Below are 19,137 nucleotides of genomic sequence, written 5' to 3'. Positions count from 1 at the left end.
CAACTTTCCAAGGACTTCAATAATGGATCCCTAGAAATCCCACTATATTTATTTCAATCCTCTATCATTCTATAACTCCAGCCTGGACAGTGTGGTGGTTTTCTATTTCATCTGTTTACTTGCACACCTGTGCACATTTGTAACCTCTTCAGGGAGGCCTGGAAGACCCTCTGACAGTCATTGGATTAGATCCCCCCTCCCCCCGTCCCTTGTTTCTTAGACTCCCCAAGGTCCTCACCACTGCTTGTTGCATTGAGCACATAAAACTGCAGACCTGGGACTTTGCCTTGCTGTTCCTGTTCTGGTTTGCATCCCCTTCATAGCTGAGAGGTTCGGTTTTTGCTGCAGGCTTCTTCCTCCCATCCCAGGCAATACTCTGCCTTCTCCAGAGCATTTTGAACCAGTTTCTGCCACTCAGTGTATACTTTCCTGAGCTTGGTTTAGCTCTCTGTCCCTTGTCAATCCAATCTTAGGTTGAAGACAACACTTCAGATCATCCAACCCATAGCAGCCAGCTCCCTATGGGATCAGCCTGTTTTCCTCTAGGGAAGCACTTCACTGATTAGTTTGTTGTTTATTGTCTTGTCTATGAGGAAACGGTTCATAAGACCCTGTTTATGCTTCACTATGAAGCAGGGAATGTGTGCTTACTAAATAACTGCTTGAATAAATGAATATACAGGAAATGTAATAAACAATAAAAAAAATAAGAAAAGATAAATTCACTGAAGAGAATGTTCTAATCTCTCCTTAAATGTCCACAGGGCATTATGTAAAGTAATGTTTACATATGGCTTATAACACCGCAAACGGATTTGTGCATTGTAATGTAAAGTGAAGAAGACTGGCCAAGAGGCAGAAAGGGAGGCTAGAATGGGGCACAGAACAAAAGGGCACATGGGAAGGAGTCCTAAGAGGGTATTGTTAAGCAGGGGGCTAAGGTGATGAGACCCCACTGTAAGAGACAGAGAGTGACTTGGCATGGTGCACCCCGATACAAATGCATAGTAGAGCACCAGGAACTTACCCGAATCTTTATTCAGCTGAAATTTTTAAATAAATACACACCATGAATTAAAAGAATTAAAAATGTTCATGCCCTTTGACTCAGTAATTCTATTCCTGGGAATCCATCCAGAGGACATCATCCAGGAATATGTAAATGCTTTCTACACAAAACTATTCACCGTGGGAGTATTTGTAATAGGAAAAAAAAAATAAAACCAAAAGGAAGAATATGCTTATCCTACTGCAGAGAAATGATTCAAGAAGCTATATGGACACTAAGAGGAAAACAGAAATCCTTAAAATATTGTTTACATGCAGCTTACAGCACCACGACGGTATTCGTACATTATAATATGAAATGAAGAAGATGGGCTGGAGTGGCAGTGGGTGGGACCAAACGGAGAACAAAACAGCAGAAGCACACGTGGGAGCGGGATGAAAGAGCATCGTCAGGCACGTGGGATGAAAAGAGCCTCATCAGGCAGGAAGGCCCGGGGTGAGACCCCACTGCTGAAGGCAACACTCACTGTGGGTACAGGCCTTGGGGGAAAAAAAATCAATCTTGAACTGACCAGGAATCTATCTCCCTGCCTGTTAGTTAGCTTCCATGGAAGCAGGAAGTGCTGGGAGAGAAAAGAAACCAGTGATCTTCCCCAGTGCTGGAGCCCTGTGCAGAACTGACGTTCCTGACAAGATTTCCTCATTGGTTCAACAGTGGCACATGGTTATGGGTTCAACCAACTACTTTTTGCTTTATTACTATGGGGTCTGTTCAATAGAAAGAATTTCATATCTGCTCAGGATGAATTATTTGATACATAGTGTTGTGACAGTTTATTTCTCACATGTAAAAATTGATTATGTCTCTAGTAATTAATATACGTTGTATGTGATATAAGCATATGAGTGCATAGTATAATAAATTTCATACTACCAGTAGAAAATAGAAGAGGATAACTGCCTTTTTGATCTAAGGAATGTAGGGCACTCTGAAACACGCCAAGAGGATAGATCTTATGAGATACAAGCAGTTCCTTTCGCACACCTCAGAATATTAACAGTTTAAGTGTCAAAGGACTTGGTGGAAAATGTTACAGTATAAGCAACTACACTGGATGGGGACTAATGTCTATACAAATAACAAGCAAGCAAAAATCAACTCAATATAAAATATCAGGGGATATGAGCACATCATTTCCATAATGTAACTCAAAATTGTCAATAAATGTATTTCTTTTAAAACAAAAAATTGATAAAACCAAGTTATTGCAAACCCATATTAATGTCCATGTTAATTTTTGTTTTCTTGTTTTTGTTTATTATTCAATAAAATAATAAATAAACCCAGTAGTCTCTTATATTCGAGCTCTCTGTCTTGGAGAGGTACTATTCTTGTCACCCATTCTTGTTTGTGTGAAGCATCTCTCATGGGCTGGTGCACTTGGTGTCCAGCAGGAGGCACTGTTTGGGGGGATTATATAACCTATGGGATGTGAGGTTTAGCTGGAAGATGTAGGTCAGTAAGGGCAGGACTTTGAGCTTATGGTCACTTCTGAATGGGGTCTAGCTCTTTAACTATCTACTGTGATGTGGAAAAAATTTCACTATAAGTCCCAACCGTCACCGACAAAACGTCCCCAGCCATTACTCCTTTCCTACCATGATGGATTATGCCCTCTGAAACTGTGAACCCAAATAAGTTCTTCCTCCTTTAAGTTCCTCTGAAAGATGCTTTGTCACAGTGATGAACAAAGCAACTAATAAACCCCCAAAAAAGAGAGAAAGGAAACATTGACAGGTGCCCTTAATCAGGGCAAATTTTTGACGTGGCATCCAATGTCAAAGAAGTCTTCTACATGGGTAAGTATCACAGTGCCTGGTAGTTGTATGTGAACTCTCAGGCCTATATTGGTACTCTCCCAGAAAAAAACAACTGTCACCTTTGAGGGACCCATCGAGCAATGTCTCACATATCACATATCTCACACACACACACACACACACACACACACACACACACACACACACACACGTGTGAAGAGGTGGGGAGAGAAAGAACACAAATGTGCTCTTCATCTTGAGCTATATGACACCTATGCAATCAATCCCTCTTTCTCTAAAACCTGTCTTCGTTATTCACAGGCTGGTTATTGGTAATTGATACTGTTCACTTATAGGGGCTGAGGTGCCTCACATTGCCCTGTCCTCACTCCACATCTGGACTACTTCTGCCCCCCCATCTACCCACAACAACACTGAAGGTGCCAGTGCTGGAGAGGCAGTATCTCATACACTGTCTTCTTTGTTTTATTTGTGACTTAACCAAACAGTTTTATATGTGAGAAAAATCCAAGACTGGGGGAAGTTAGATAATTTACTCAAAATTAGCCAATGAGCAAGTACCAAAGTCATAAATACATAAAATCTTTCTAACTTACAGTGAGTGTGCCTCTATTTAAAATAAAATTGTATTTAGCAAAGCAAAAATGTTTATGAACGGTAAATATGTACGATAAATAACATGCAACAAACATGTAAACATTGCCTACATATCCCTAGACTTGATGTTTTCATATCAGTGTGAAAATAATTGTAACAATAGTAAGAATTACATGTGAAAGGAAAAACAATAGTGAGAATTGCTACATCATCTCTATGGAGTGGGAAGGACACATTGCTTTTCTTATACTTCCAGATAGACAAGAGGCACTAGAATGTACAATTGAATAAATGAAATTCAAGGAAAGTTAAAAAAAAAAAAGTTCGATCAAGGCTTCTTTTAATGAAGGCAAAATTCAAATTTCCAATATTGGGATCATCAGTTTTGTATGTCCATTCGCCTGAGCCATGAGTGCTCAGATACTTGGTTCTGTGTTATTTTGAGTGTGTCTGTGAGTGCATTTTCAACACTGTTAGCACTTGAGCTGGTAGTCTGTACCAAGCAGACCTTCTCTCTATGAAGGGGTTATCAGTCAGGCCACTGAAGATTGGGCAGAACTAGTAAGCTGTCCAAGAAGTAACTCCAGGGATGTGATGGCTTAGTTGGCATAGTGTTTGCCTTGCAAGCGCAGGGACCTGAGTTCAAACACATTTAAATGCTAGGTGAGAGGAATGGAGGAAATGGCTCAGCACTTAAGAGCCCTGACTGTTCTTCTAGAGGACCCAGGTTCAGCACTCACATGGTGGCTAACAACCTTCTGGAACTCAGTTATAGGGGATCTGACTCCCCTTGCCTCTCCAACAGGTGCCAAACATGCATGTGTTACAGATGTATACATGTAAACAAAACATCCATGCACATAAATAAGAATCAAAGCTATGTGTGGTGGTGCTGGGGAAGCAGAAACAGAGGGATCCCTGGGGCTTGCTGTCTAGCCACCCTGGTCTACGAGGCAGGCTCCAGGCCTATGGAAGACCCTGTGTCAAAAAACAGTAAGGAACAAAAAAAGAGAAAAGGACTTATTTTTTTTTTAAAAGTGTACAGCACCTAAGGAACAGCATGCATGTGCATATATACGTAAGTACACACATGTACACACGTAACACATCAACAGGCATGAACATACATGCACACATGCACAAAAGCAAGGGTCTCCACCTGCCTGACTGCCTGGGCTTGTACTTCCCTCTTGCCCTGGTCATGTATCCCAACTTAACATTGTTGGGCTTTGTATCTCTGGGGAATCTAGTTTGCTTGAGTCACCTGCAGATCTGGGGACTTATCAGACTCTATAACAATATGACTCAATTTCTTATCATCTAGAGCCTTCTCTTAGGTCTGTTTCCTCTGAGAGCCCTAGTGCTGTAGTATATGCCCAAGCCCTGGTATGCTACCATTCTCTGTATTAAGTAAATATAGAACTGTTTTCCTCCAGGTAAAGAACCAGCATTAATTACCAATAGTGCGTGACGAGGGACCCACTAACGCATTTCATTGCTTGTTATTTGTTTTGTGCCAACATCCCAGAAGCAGGTTTTTCCCCCGATTTGTTTACACCTTAGAAAAATCATACTACAGGATGGAGACAGGAAGAGGGGTGGCTTGGGAGTTGCAGGAGCCGGGCTGCCTCTGTAGCTTTGACCCTGACTGTACTGATGATCTTGGCTACATCATCTCACCTCTCTAAGGAAGGGAGGCCATTTCTTCGAGCCAGCTGCATAAACCTTCCTGGCCCATGATGTGTGAGATTCGTGTGAGGTCAGAGATCTGTTGCTTACAATGCCTCTCCCCCCCCCCCCCACCGCGCACAGAGAGAAAGCAAAGAACTCAGGGCTGCCAACCTTATGACCTGAGTTTGATCCTGGGAGACGCATGGTGGAAGGAGGTCACTTTCAAAGGAAGTGCCATGTCAGCTTCATCTGTTCCTTGTCCAGCCGTAGTAGCAGAAAGCTAAAAACGATTCCCAAGTCATAAAGGGAATTATACTACATGATTGTAGAAGCTCAGAGAGTAATTTCAGCACAGGAGCAAGCAATTATACATTGCAACAAATTAAAATTAAAAAAAAGCAAAGAGAAAAACAAACACAACCGAAGACCCTGCAAATCCCTTAGAAATGCTATTTAATAAAGCAAACTCTATTTCCTATAGAATTTCAGTCGAGGAATATTTTGGCCCATAGAAGCGATTAGAGACATCTATGATTTCAAGAAAACACAAAAACCAAGGACAAATCCCATGACTTTGTAACAAGAGGCCACTTCTCACATCCCTGGCACCAAACCACAGGACACAGAATAGCTGAAGGGTTTGTACATTGGCGTACGGCTAAGATCAGTGGAGAGGGGAGTCCCAGAAGTCGGCTCTGCCTCTCCTTTTTGCTAGAACACAAAGAACATAAAGCTTCAAACAAAGTAAAGGCCAGGCATAAACTGCCAAGTGAGGACAGGCTCCATGGGTGGCCCCTCTGGCCTTCTATGATTTAATGAGAAGAAAATGCAAGGTCTGGCTTTGCTCTCTCTGGCCTTGGCGAGAAAGTGGCCCCATTCCTGAGGCTGGATTTGATCAAGGCTGTGTCCCCTCTCCTTCCCAGCCATAAACATCTAATGCAATTTTCTATGAGCAACATTCCTCAGAGTGGAAGCACAGAAGTCCCTTGCCTGCGACTTGGAACTTTCTTGCTTCAGTGGATGAGGAACAGGACCAGTCTGCCTCACTGGCATTAGTCCAAACCCTCAGCCCCTCTGTCCCTTGCTAGAGAGAGTTCTCCCTGATTCCGAATCCCGCATGGTAACCTTTTCTTCTGTGGGGTGCTGTGCTTATGTGACTTGTCCTTCCCATCTTGAAGATGTGTCCTCTTGAATAGTTAAGTTCCAGAAGAAGTGTCATCTCTGAGACAAAGCCTTTCTCAGCACCATCTAGCTGAGGGAGCTGGAGTCAGTGTTCCCTCAATCTGATTGATTGACTTCCTTTCAGAAGCTTAGAACTGTCCAAAGAGATCGGCACCATTAGCACACCCTTGTACATGCTTGCTGGTTTAACCTGACCCATGCCCCAACTTCTGCTCTAGACCAGAGACCCCCGGAAAGCAGAAGTTTAGTGGCTTCATTGTTTTTTACCCCCACTCTATTTTCAACTACTTAAACAGTTTCTGGCAGAGAATGGATACTCAGTAATATCCGTGAACTGGCAAGATGGCTCAGTGGGCAGAGATGCTTGCTCCCCACACCCACTTGTTAAAAGAAGAGCAATGACTTTGATGTGTGCTCTGTGGGACACATGTGCATGCGAACACACACAATATATAAATGTAAAAATACTAAAATTAATATCAACAGGAGACTAGAGGCATGTCTCGGTGGAGTGAAAACTGCTCTCACAGGGGACTCCAGTTCAATTCCCACATCAGGTGTCTCACATACACTTCTAACTCGAGAGGGCTGCAGCATTTCTGACTTCCACGTGTGTATACTTGACACTCATAGGCACATAGGCACACACTGACACACACATACACTTAAACTAAAATGAATCTTAAAAGATGAAATCAGTAGAGCTAATAAACAGAAATGTAGTTGCTCACGGTTTCTAGGGCCTTAGAAAGTTTGCGTTAGTCAAGAATCTGTTTCGTTTGCTTATTGTTGCAAGTTTGTTGAGTGCTAAGTGTTTTCCAGGATCTGAGACTGGGGAAGTGAATTATGTCTGTCCTCTGCCCACGAGGAATTAGGAACGGAGACAGAAAGACAGAGAGCAGAGCAGCTCCAGGGGCGACAGCTGTGGCTCTATGAAGGAGGGGCTGGGCTCAGTTGCTGCTAATGCTGCCTGGGTTGGGATTGGAACAATGGCACAGGACTGTGCGGGGTTTCACTGGGAAACTGCGCTGGGTAGACAGCGCTCTGGAGGTGCTTCAGTAAAGTGCCTAAATCTTTTACAGTCTAGGCTCTCACTCCTTTTGTGCTCAGAGACGAGAGGGACAGCCGGGCTGATCATACAGAGACCTTAGGAGAGGCGTCTTTTCCACAGATTTCCCCAACTTCTGGACAACACTGGCTGTCCTGGCTGTCTCATCTCTTAGCTTCCGGATACACCATTCCAGTGTCTGCTGCCACCAGTCATGGCATTCCTACATGTGTCTCTGTGAGTCTATCATCTCCTGATGTTGCTACTCCTCTCTTCTGTCTCTTCCTCCTAGCAGTGCTCAAACGCAGAGCCTTATTCTCATACAAAGGCGAGCGTTCTTCACTGAGCTCATCGCTGACCCCCTGCTTTCTTCTCTTATAAATCCAGTAGTCACTGGGCTAAGGATGGAGCTCCTGACAGAGAGGAGGTGTTCAATAACAAGCTCGCTTGCTTTAGTTAAGCAAGTGGGCAAAGAGGCTTGCTGCCAAGTGCTTAGCGTGGATGAAGCTCTAGGTTCGATTCCCACCCCCACATAAATGAGGTGTGGTGGCGGCGGTGTGACCATGCATGTCATCCTAACATTTTGAAATTAGACCCTTGGGAAATCAGGAATTTGAGGGACACACTCAACAGCATAGAGCATGGGACCAGCTGGGGCTACACAATATCCCTGAGACTTTGTCTTTATAGAGAAAGGAATACAGTCACGGGTCCCACTCAAACAGTTAGGCATTTGCCCTCTCCACAGTGGAGCATGGGTGGGTAGGGCTATTCATCAGAACAGAGCCTCATTTGCTACCCAGTCTCATCTCTATGTGGGTGGCAGAGTGGAAGTGAAAACGACCGTCAGACAAACCCAGGCCTTGCAGGCTTAGAAGGAGCAGCATGTTTCTTATAAAGCCGTACAAAGATTTCCGATAACACATTTGCTTCAAAAGGGAGAGGTTCTTAAAGGAGACTGATTTCAGGATGGGGCCTCCTGTGGTGCACTTAGGGAAGGAAAGCAAATTGCAAAGCCATTAGTCCTCTGAGCAGCCAGGAGCTGCTAGCAGCAGCCCAAGTTCAAGTTCGGGACCCCGAAGGCAAGCACTTGAGACACCCCCCTCTAGCTCTCTACCCTCCACGGTTAGCCAGGTAGGCTGAGGCATTAGTTCCACTGGTTTCCCTGCAATGGCAACATGGGGAAGAAACAGAGAGCTGTGTGAAAGGCTAAGTTTCCTGAAATAACCCTGCGAGAAACGGAGAAACAAGACTCAGGGATGGAAGCATTGGTTCTCCTAGGCTAACTTTAGAGCTGGGGTGGCCCTGGGCAGGCTATTTCTACTGAGCACGCTGGCAGTCAGGCTAACTTTGCTGTGTGTTTGCCCACTGAGCTCTGCTCCCTTCCTCGTCTGTGAAATGTGATCGCAGCACAGCCACTCGTACTTGAAAGCTGTGATGATTAAATATAATGCGATGTGCCTGGAAGGGAGAAAACACTCCATAATGGCTCGTTATTATTTCACATTCAACAAAATAATAATTGGGCTTTGACTATGTGTCAAACTGGGCATCAAGTGGTGGGGATAAAGTAATAAATGAAGTAAGCATTGTTGTGCCCCCCACCCCCCGCAGGCTGAAGCAAAGCACAAATTCTCAAGCACCCTTCACGGCAAGAGTGGGTTCAGAAGGTCAGCATATGCGATCGGCCTATCACAGGACTGCTATCTCAGTCTCCGTGTTTGAGTTGCCTGGCCAATGAGCTTCAGGGTTTTAATATTCTTGATCTCTGTGGGCATCCTCTGCTTTCCCTTTTGGTACCAGGAGATGCCTTGTGCACATTAAGGGAGGCCTCTCTCCTGGGTGCTGATGTGCCAAGGAGGAAAGCGGCAGCCTGCTTTTGAGTGACCACCCTTTCAGAGAGATGTGGACCAACGGCAGCCAAATCTGGACCAGGACAGCAAAACTACAAGCAATGAAGAATCTTCAGAAATGGCAGAGGGAGAGGGCTGTGTTTCCAGTACCATGCAGAACAAGGCGGGAATCCAGTGTTGCCTACTGTAAGCTATGAGAACTTAGATCAGCTACTAAAACCCCCAAACACTTTGTTTCCACATCTGTCAACAGAGATTGCATCAACAGCTCACAAATCTGGTTTAGTAATCAAAAAAGAAAGTGTTTATGAAGAGATTAGCATAACAATGCATGTAGCAACACCTGGTAAAAGATACAGCCATCATTGGGAATCAGACAGGAGTATTAAAGTACAGGGAATCAAATGCAGATCCGGTCTCTTTGCTCAGAGTCCCAAACACTATCTTCCAACCCATGTAGTGAAAGGCAGTCTGTGGATGACGATAAGGGGCTGTAGATGTGACTCAGCAGCTATGAGCATTTGCTGCTCTTGCAGAACACCAAGGTTAGGTTCTCAGAACCTACATGGCAATCTGTGAACTCCAGGCCCAGGAGATTTGATGACCTCTTCTGGACTCCATAGGTACTGCCTGCACATGATGCTATGTACACCACAGGAAAACACACGTACACATATAATTTTAAAATTAAAAAAAATATTGTTGTTCTCAGTGTCTGTACTACTGGGGATACATTTAGGAAGTGGTCTCCTGTGTCCATGCATTGAAGACTACTTTTCACTTTCTCTTTAACAGGTTCAGTGTGGTCAGATTTATATTGAGGTCTTTAATCCATTTGGACTTGAGTTTTGTGCATGGGGAAAGATATGGAACTATTTTCATTCTTCTACAAGTTGACATCCAGGCACACCAGCACCAGTTGTTGAAGATAAATTCTTTTTTCCATTGTATTCTTTATCAAAAATCAGATGTTCATAGGTGTGTGGATTAATATCCGGGTATTCAATTTGATTATTGGCCAACCTCCCTGTCTTTATGCCAGTACCAAGCTGTTTTCATCACTGTAGCTCTGTAATAGAGCTTGATGTCAGGGATGGTGATGCCTCCCGAAGTTCCTTAATTGTACAGGATTGTTTTGGCTATCCTGAGTTTTTTGTTTTTCCATATGAAGTTGATTATTGTCCTTTAAGGTCTGTGAAGAATTGTGTTGGGATTTTGATGGGGATTGCATTGAATCTATAGATTGCTTTTGGTAGAATTGCCATTTTTACTATGTTACTACCTGTCCAAGAGCATGGGAGATCTTTCCATTTTCTAGTAACTTCTTCAATTTCTTTCCTCAAATTAAAATTTTTGTCAAATAGGTCTTTCACTTCTTTGGTTAGTGTTACCCCAAGATATTTTATGTTATTTGTGGCTACTGTGAAAGGTGATGTTTCTCTGGTTTCTTTCTTGGCTTCTTTATCATATGTATAAAGGAGGGATACTGATTTTTTGAGTTGATCTTGTATCCTGTCACATCACTGAAGGTATTTATCATCTGTAGGATCACAGACACTGGGAGCAACAATAAATAAATGGGACCTCCTGAAACTAAGAAGCTTCTGTAAAGCAAAGGACACAGTCAATAAGACAAAAAGGTAGCCTATTGAATGAAAAAATATTTTCACCAACCCCACAACAGAAAAAGGACTAATCTCCAAAATATATAAAGAACTCAAGAAATCAGACATCAAAATTCTAAATAACACAATTAAAAAATGGGGTACTGAACTAAAATAAACAGAGAATTCTCAACAGAAAAATCTCAAATGGCCAAAAGATATTTAAGGGAATGTTCAACATCCTTAGCTATAAGGGAAATCAAATTAAAACAACTCTGAGATACCATGTTACACCTATCAGAATGGCTAAGATAAAAAACACCAATGATAGTTTATGCTGAAGTATGGGGAATGCTCATCCATTGCTGGTGGGAAAGCAAACTTGTACAACCACTTTGGAAATCAGTATGGTGGTTTTTCAGAAAATTAGTAATCAGTCTACCTCAGGATCCAGCAATACCACTCTTGGGCATATACCCAAAAGATGTTCAGTCATACTATAAAGGCATTTGTTCAGCTATGTTAATAGAAGCATTATTTGTCATAGCCATAACCTGGAAGTAACCTAGACGCCCCTCAACCAAGGAATGGATAAAGAAAATGTGGCACATTTATACATTAGGGTACTACACAGCAGAAAAAAAAAACAACGACATCTTGAATTTTGCATGCAAATGGATAGGTTACCTGAGTGAGGTAACCTAGACCCTAAAAGATGAATATGGTATGTACTCACTCATAAGTGGATTCTAGCTATAAGCAAAGGATATTGAACCTATAGTTCATGATCATGGAGAAGCTAAGTAAGAAGGTGAACCCCATGAAAAACATATACATCCACGTGGAAAGTGGAAACAGACAAGATCGCCTGACAAAACTGGGAGCATGGGGATGTGTGGAGAAGGGAGGGTGGAAAGGGAAGAGGAGGGGAGAAGTGGGGGTTGAGGAGAACTTGAGGGAATGGGATAGCCAAGAAGGAGAAAAGACAGTGATGAGAACAAGGAAAAAGACACCTTGATTGAGGGAGCCATTATAGGGCTAGCAAGAAACCTGGCTCTAGAAAGTTTCCCAGGACTCCACAAGGATGACCCCCAGCTAAGACCCTAACCAATAGAGGAGAGGAGGCCCAATCTTGACTTGCCCTGAAGTCAGACTGATGAATAACTTAAATATCATCATAGAACCTTCATCCAGGTTTCTGATGGAAACAGAGGCAGAGACCCGCATCGGAGCACTGGACTGAGCTCCCAAAGTCCAGTTGAAGAGTGGGAAGAATGAGAATATGAGCAAAGAGGGCAAGACCATGATGGGTACACCCACTGAAACAGTGTACCTAAGCTAATGGGAGCTCACCAACTTCAGCCACACTGGGAAGGGACAAGCATAGGACCAAACTAGTGTCTCTGAATGTGGGTGACAGTTACATGACTGGGGCAGACTGAGGGGCCCTGGCAATGGCACCAGGATTTATCCCTACTGCATGTGCTGGCTTTTTGGGAACCTATTCTCTTTAGATGATACCTTGCTCAGCCTAGATATAGTAGGGAGGGCCTTGGACCTTCCCCCAAAGCAATGTGCTTTCCCCTCTCTGAGGACTGGATGTGGGTGGGGAGAATGGGAGGAAGGGCGGGTGTGGGAACTTGGATTGATATGTAATAATAAAAAAAGATAGTTTGTTTACTTTTTAAAAAAATAAATAAATAAACAAAAAATTGAAGAAATAAATTCAATAGTAGTCTATAAGCCTCTATAAAGTGCTGGGTCAGTCAAATCACTCCCTTCCCACATGCACTCCACTCCAGGAATCCCTCAGTGTGCCTGGTGCAGTTAACTACAGACTGCCTTTGAAGTAGCCAGCCCTCCTATAGAAGACAGGGTAGCAGGATGATGGCAAGAACTGGCTGCAGCATCTGCGATCCCAGCTCTGAGGCTTACATTTTGTAATTTTGGGCAAGTATTATAAAAAATGTGAAATGTTCCCTCACACATGTATACGAAGATGTAGTTCCTGGATGGTGGTGCTGTTTGAAACATCGTGGAGCTGTGATTTCCAGGGGCACAGTTGACGGAGGTAGGTGGGTCACTAGGGGTCTTTCACAGTTGTAGCCCACACCCACTTCCAGCTTGAACTCTGCATCCAGCCTGCAGTCTGCTGGGACCAACCACCTCAGACCAAGCCACTTTGTCTGCCGTGTCTGCTATTACAACAGATTACCATGGTGAAACCCTGAAACCATGAGTCAAAATAAGCATGTCCTCCCCACCGTGCTTCTGGCAGGTGTGTGGTCCCATAAATCAGAAAAGTCACCCATACAGTATGTCGTTTCACTTCCTCTTTATTTTAACCATGAAGTGGGAGGGATAATACATCTAATCTGCCTCATGAAACATTACCTTTCTGCATAAGGAAGAGAAAAATAAAGCTGAAAGTCAGAAGTTGAATGACTATTAGCGGCTTAGCTGTCTAGCTGACACGTCATTCAAGTACTCTGTATTCCTCTTATCTAACTCTATCCCAATCCAAGCAGAACATAAGCATGAATAGACCCCCTTTATAGGTAGGGAAACAGGGGCCAACTCTAACTAAAGCGTATCTTCCCTTCATTAGCTGTAGAGGTCTTTCTCCTCAGTAGTCTGTAGCCACAGTTTCAGACTCAAGGTCACTCACACAGGGGTTCACCCATGACACATGCTTGTGTGCTGCCTTTCTGGGACCCGTACTTTATTAGTCCACTAAAGCTATGAGCACCCTCCTGCCCTGCAGTGCAGAGACAAACGGATAGACTCTACCACCAGAGGAAAAGGGCTCAGCTTCCCTGAGGCCTGTGTTATCTATGGATGTCTCAAAAACAAGTCAAGTAGGTACCTGAAAAGACTTCTTCAGTGACCTAATCCCCAAACCTTTAAGTCTTTGAAGAAAGAAATTGAAGAGGAGACCAGAAAATGGAAGGATCTCCCCTGCTCTTGGATTAGGAGGATCAACATAGTAAAAATGGCAATTCTACCAAAAGCAATCTATAGATTCAATGCAATCCCCATCAAAATCCCATCAAAATTCTTCACAGATGGGGAGAAGACAATAATCAACTTTATATGGAAAAACAAAAAACCCAGGATAGCCAAAACAATCTTAAACAATAAAGGATCGTCTGGAGGCATTACCATCCCTTACTTCAAACTCTATTACAGAGCTACAGTATTGAAAACAGCTTGGTATTGGCATAAAAACAGAGAAGTCGACCAATGGAATCGAATAGAAGACCCTAACATTAACCCACAAACCTATGAACACCTGATTTTCGATAAAGGAGCTAAAAGTATACAATGGAAAAAAGAGAGCATCTTCAACAAATTGTGCTGGCAAAACTGGCTATCAACCTGTAGAAGAATGAAAATAGGTCCATATCTATCACCATGCACAAAACTCAAGTCCAAATGGATTAAAGACCTCAATATCAGTCCAAACACACTGAACCTGATAGGAGAGAAAGTGGGAAGTACTCTACAACACATGGGCACAGGAGACCACTTCCTACGTATAACCCCAGCAGCACAGACATTAAGGGCCTCATTGAATAAATGGGACCTCCTGAGACTGAGAAGCTTCTGTAAAGCAAAGGACACTGTCACTAAGACACAAAGGCAACCCACTGACTGGGAGAAGATCTTCAGCAACCCCGCAACTGACAAAGGTCTGATCTCCAAAATATATAAAGAACTCAAGAAACTAGACCGTAAAAGGCTAATCAACCCAACTATAAAATGGGGCACTGAGCTGAACAGAGAATTCTCAACAGAAGAAGTTCAAATGGACAAAAGACACTTAAGGTCATGCTCAACTTCCTTAGCAATCAGGGAAATGCAAATCAAGACAACGTTAAGATACCATCTTACACCTGTCAGAATGGCTAAAATAAAAAACACCAATGATAGCCTTTGCTGGAGAGGTTGTGGAGTAAGGGGTACACTCATCCATTGCTGGTGGGAATGCAAACTTGTGCAACCACTTTGGAAAGCAGTGTGGCGGTTTCTCAGGAAATTCGAGATCAACCTACCCCTGGATCCAGCAATACCGCTCTTGAGAATATACCCAAGAGAGGCCTTATCATACAACAAAAGTATATGGTCTACTATGTTCATAGCAGTATTGTTTGTAATAGCCAGAACCTGGAAACAACCTAGATGCCCTTCAATGGAAGAATGGATGAAGAAAGTATGGAATATATACATATTAGAGTACTACTCAGCAGTAAAAGACAAGGACTTCTTGAATTTTGCATGCAAATGAATGGAAATAGAAAACACTATCCTGAGTGAGGTAAGCCAGACCCAAAAAGAGGAACATGGGATGTACTCACTCATATCTGGTTTCTAGCCATAAACAAAGGACATTGAGCCTATAATTAGTGATCCTAGAGAAGCTAAATAAGGAGAATCCAAAGAAAAACATATAGGCACCCTCCTGAGTATTAACCTTCATCAGGCGATGAAAGGAGACAGAGACCCACATTGGAGCACCGGACAGAAATCTCAAGGTCCAAATCAGGAGCAGAAGGAGAGAAAGCACAAGCAAGGAACTCAGGACCGCGAGGGGTGCACCCACACACTGAGACAATGGGGATGTTCTATCGGGAACTCACCAAGGCCAGCTGGCCTGGGTCTGAAAAAGCATGGGATAAAACTGGACTTGCTGAACATAGCAGACAATGAGGACTACTGAGAACTCAAGAACAATGGGAATGGGTTTTTGATCCTACTGCACTTACTGGCTTTGTGGGAGCCTAGGCAGTTTGGATGCTCATCTTACTAGACCTGGATGGAGGTGGGTGGTCCTTGGACCTCCCACAGGGCAGGGAACCCTGATGGCTCTTTGGGCTGACGAGGGAGGGGGACTTGATTGGGGGAGGGGGAGGGAAATGGGAGGTGGTGGTGGGGAAGAGACAGAAATCTTTAATAAATAAATAAATTAATAAAGAAAAAATAGCACAAAAGCATGTTTATTATGTACTGGTGAAGAGATGGCAACAATATATGTGTGTGTGTGCATATGTATATGAATGTATATGTGTGTATTTGCTACCCTCAATTTTGTAGAAATAATTCATTTATATATTCCTGAAGAAATACTGTGCACAGCTAAATTCAAGAAGAGCTAAAGAAAAAGGCTATGGTCACAATCCACACGGCTTCTGAGAATTCCATGACTGAGCCTGTGTGACTCCATCCTTTGAAAGAGGGACCAGAAACAACACAAACCAGTGCCAACCCAACCCCAATTTCCCAGTCCCAGTTCTTTCACAGGCCATGCCAGAAGGGATAAGGACAAGAGAGGTGACTTTCTGAGTGGCTATGCCATGCTCTCCTGAGGGAAACAAGACACTGGGATGAGGATAGTCAGGCCATCATAACACATGTGTCCTTATGAGTCCTTACCTGGAAAAAGTCGGAAGCCCATTCTCTATCCATAGAGTAAGATGTACAAGAAAGCAGTACCAACTGCAGCTATCATGACTGGTACCAACTGCAGCTATCATGTCTGGCCATCCACTGCATCTGGTACCAACTGCAGCTATCATGACTGGCCACCCTCTGCCTCTGGCATCTTTTTTAATGTTCCTAAGACAATCAGCTCTAGCCTAGTACTGGGCATGGTTTCTGGGAAATGTATACTGGATAAACAAGCATGCTACCTGCTCACTTGCTTGTAGCCCCAATCAGGTCCACCGGTTATCCCCGGGACTGCTGAAGAACCTTGCCTCCCAAAACACACACACACACACACACACACACACACACACACACACGGGCTCACACACACAAACCTGAAGAAGTCCCCATTTCAGAGTCTGTTCCTGGTTCCTGCCATCACATTGGGTACTTTCACTTATCCCGAATCTTTAAAGACTCTCGTGACCCTCAAATCAGTTTCTCTTTTCCCTCGTATTTTAAAAGCAAAACTCAAGGGACTTTGCCCAAAATGAATTATGCAGGAGCTATGATAAGATGAGATTCCACCTGCTGCTAAGGGAGCTGCCTTAGAAGAATGTAATCAGATATTCATTTCCTGGTACTAACAGCCATTAAAGGGGAGTGCTGATGTTTGGAACAAATACCTTAGGAAGAAAGTTTCAACATATGTATTCTAATTGAATTTATTCCCAGGCAGAATGGAGTTGACAGAATCCCATATCCGTCATGATCCGCGGACTCTGTCAATCCCAAATCAACCGATCTCACAATACTTTTCCGGATTCTTAATCCCCCTGCCAAGCACTGCAGTTTCTAGGGAGACTCATTAGAGCTGCCAGCACACACCATCTGACAGAGTCCTTCCAAGCCACACGGTTTGGACATCTGCCCCGCTTCTCTGTGAGTTTATCTGTTTGTCACCCATCTCAACGCAACTAGAACCCAAGAAGGAAGAGGTTATTTATCTGATGCGCCCTCTGGACCCCTCTCCCTGTCAGCCAGGGTCAGTTAGGAGTGGGTCCTAGTACATATTTGCTGGCTATGACCCTCCAGTGCTTGGAAAAACAGAGTTGGGCTTGCAAAGTCACCTTAACTGGAAGGACATGTGTACCAACATAGCTGTTTCCACAGGGCAAGTGGGAGAGTCACTGGGATCAAAGGCTAGGGAAGAGGCTGGACCAGCTCCTGGGATTCCTGCATTGGCCACCTCACTAATGTTAACCCTGGCTAACTTAAAGTCTTAAAACTGTTTTTTTCCTACAACACTGGAATCTTTTTGTATGAGAAAAAAATCCACCTGTCATGAAGCACGTGTCTCTCTTCTCCACACCATTCCCTGCACCCTCTACTCCCAGAACTGTGAGCATGGTACTATTATCAGTTGCATGATGCTAGGCACTCAGCCCGGTCCTAAGCTGTAATGCCTGCATCAGGGGTCCCGTATCTTCTCTCCTAAGATTAGAGGGCATGGAAGGAAGAGAACTCACGGTTGATAGTTGATAAAATAAATTTCAAAATGGGAAAGAAAACTTTCCCATAGAAATAGGTTGAGTTTCCTTTTGCTCTGTTTTTACAATATGAAAAGCAAAGGGTTCTTTAAAAAGAAATAAAAAAAAAAACTCTAGGAAAATGTGCTACCATTGAACTAACCCCTGGCTCTGTGGTTTAATTTTTAAAATTACTGCCAAGGGAAGAAGGGTCAGAGGTGCTGAAGGAGTCTTACCATGCCTTGTGTTACTCTTGGGCCCCTATGTAATTCAGTGGCCACCTACTAAACTCTCAGACTGCACTGGGGATTGAACTAGGATACAGGGATATGTAGGGCAACAAGACACAATTCCTCAGGAAGTATCCACCCACACAGAGAGAACACTCCATAATCAATGTCGGTACAAAGATGATGGAGTAAGACTAGCAAAACAGGGACAAACCCTCGGCCAGTCCCTAGTCATGTCCCCTGGAAAGCAGCCGGGCTCGGGGCTCCCATCTTGCTTTGAGTGTGGGAAGAGTTTTGCTACTTGGTGAGCTTTGTATAAAGATTCAGCATGCAGCTCTAGATAAATGACTTAATAAAGCAGAAGGTCCTCATAATCACTCCGTATACCATAAGTATTGTTATGAGAAGCCGGGACATGAGGACTCTAATTTAGAGCTGCTCCCAATTGTTTTAGTGTGAGTAAAACCTACCCTGTCTCTAATCCTCTGAGCTGATGGGCACACTCTGTTGAGTATCCACATCTGGACCCTGGGGTGGGAGTTAAGCATCAAGACCCAAACTGCGCAGCATCTGACATTAGTAAAGTTTTGAGCCAGGTTTAGCAGCACGTTTGCAATCCCAGCTCTGAGGAGGTGGAGGCAGGAAGGGAAGTCTCAGCGACATTGCTGGTCTGAGGCCAGTCTGGGTTAATGAGTCTCTCCCCTCCCCGAACCCACACACAAAGATGAAGTCCTGAGCTTCTGCTATAGGCTTTCATGCAGAGATCCACAGCAAGAGAAGCCAAGTTCCAGCTCTCTTCCTGGAACCTCTGATTCCAGAGAAGCTGGGAGGCAGGAGGCTGTGATAACTGACCTAGGATTTCTTAATGCAAACAGGAAAGGCTTGCTTCAGGGCATCAGGCTCCCCCACCTCAAGCATCCCAATTAAAAGCAGAGTCTAAAGTCAACAGAATCTGCTTGCTAGGCTAACACTTTAACTCCCAAGCCCTTCTGTTCCTGGAACGTTCTTGGAGGTGAAATTATCCAGTCTAACCGAAAACAGAGAGAAACAACACTTGAGATTCTAGACCATCCCCAAATCAACTATCCCCAGTGGATGTCCTGGGGCAGTTTCTTCTCTGCTGCCATTGACCGGGCACAGGAGGGT

At 43.8% G+C, this 19,137-nt stretch overlaps 1 protein-coding gene across 13 annotated transcripts in view; it reads right to left on the bottom strand.

Moving 5' to 3' along the window:
- Positions 1-19,137, bottom strand: part of Ldb2 (LIM domain binding 2) — a 337,438-nt gene that overhangs the window by 211,531 nt on the left and 106,770 nt on the right. The gene's annotated exons all lie outside the window — the stretch shown is intronic.

This window comes from Microtus pennsylvanicus, chromosome 12 (assembly GCF_037038515.1).
Source record: "Microtus pennsylvanicus isolate mMicPen1 chromosome 12, mMicPen1.hap1, whole genome shotgun sequence".
Classification (NCBI taxonomy): Eukaryota; Metazoa; Chordata; class Mammalia; order Rodentia; family Cricetidae; genus Microtus; species Microtus pennsylvanicus.
The sequence above is the reverse complement of the archived record's forward strand: the minus strand, read 5'-3'. Positions and strand labels throughout refer to the sequence as shown.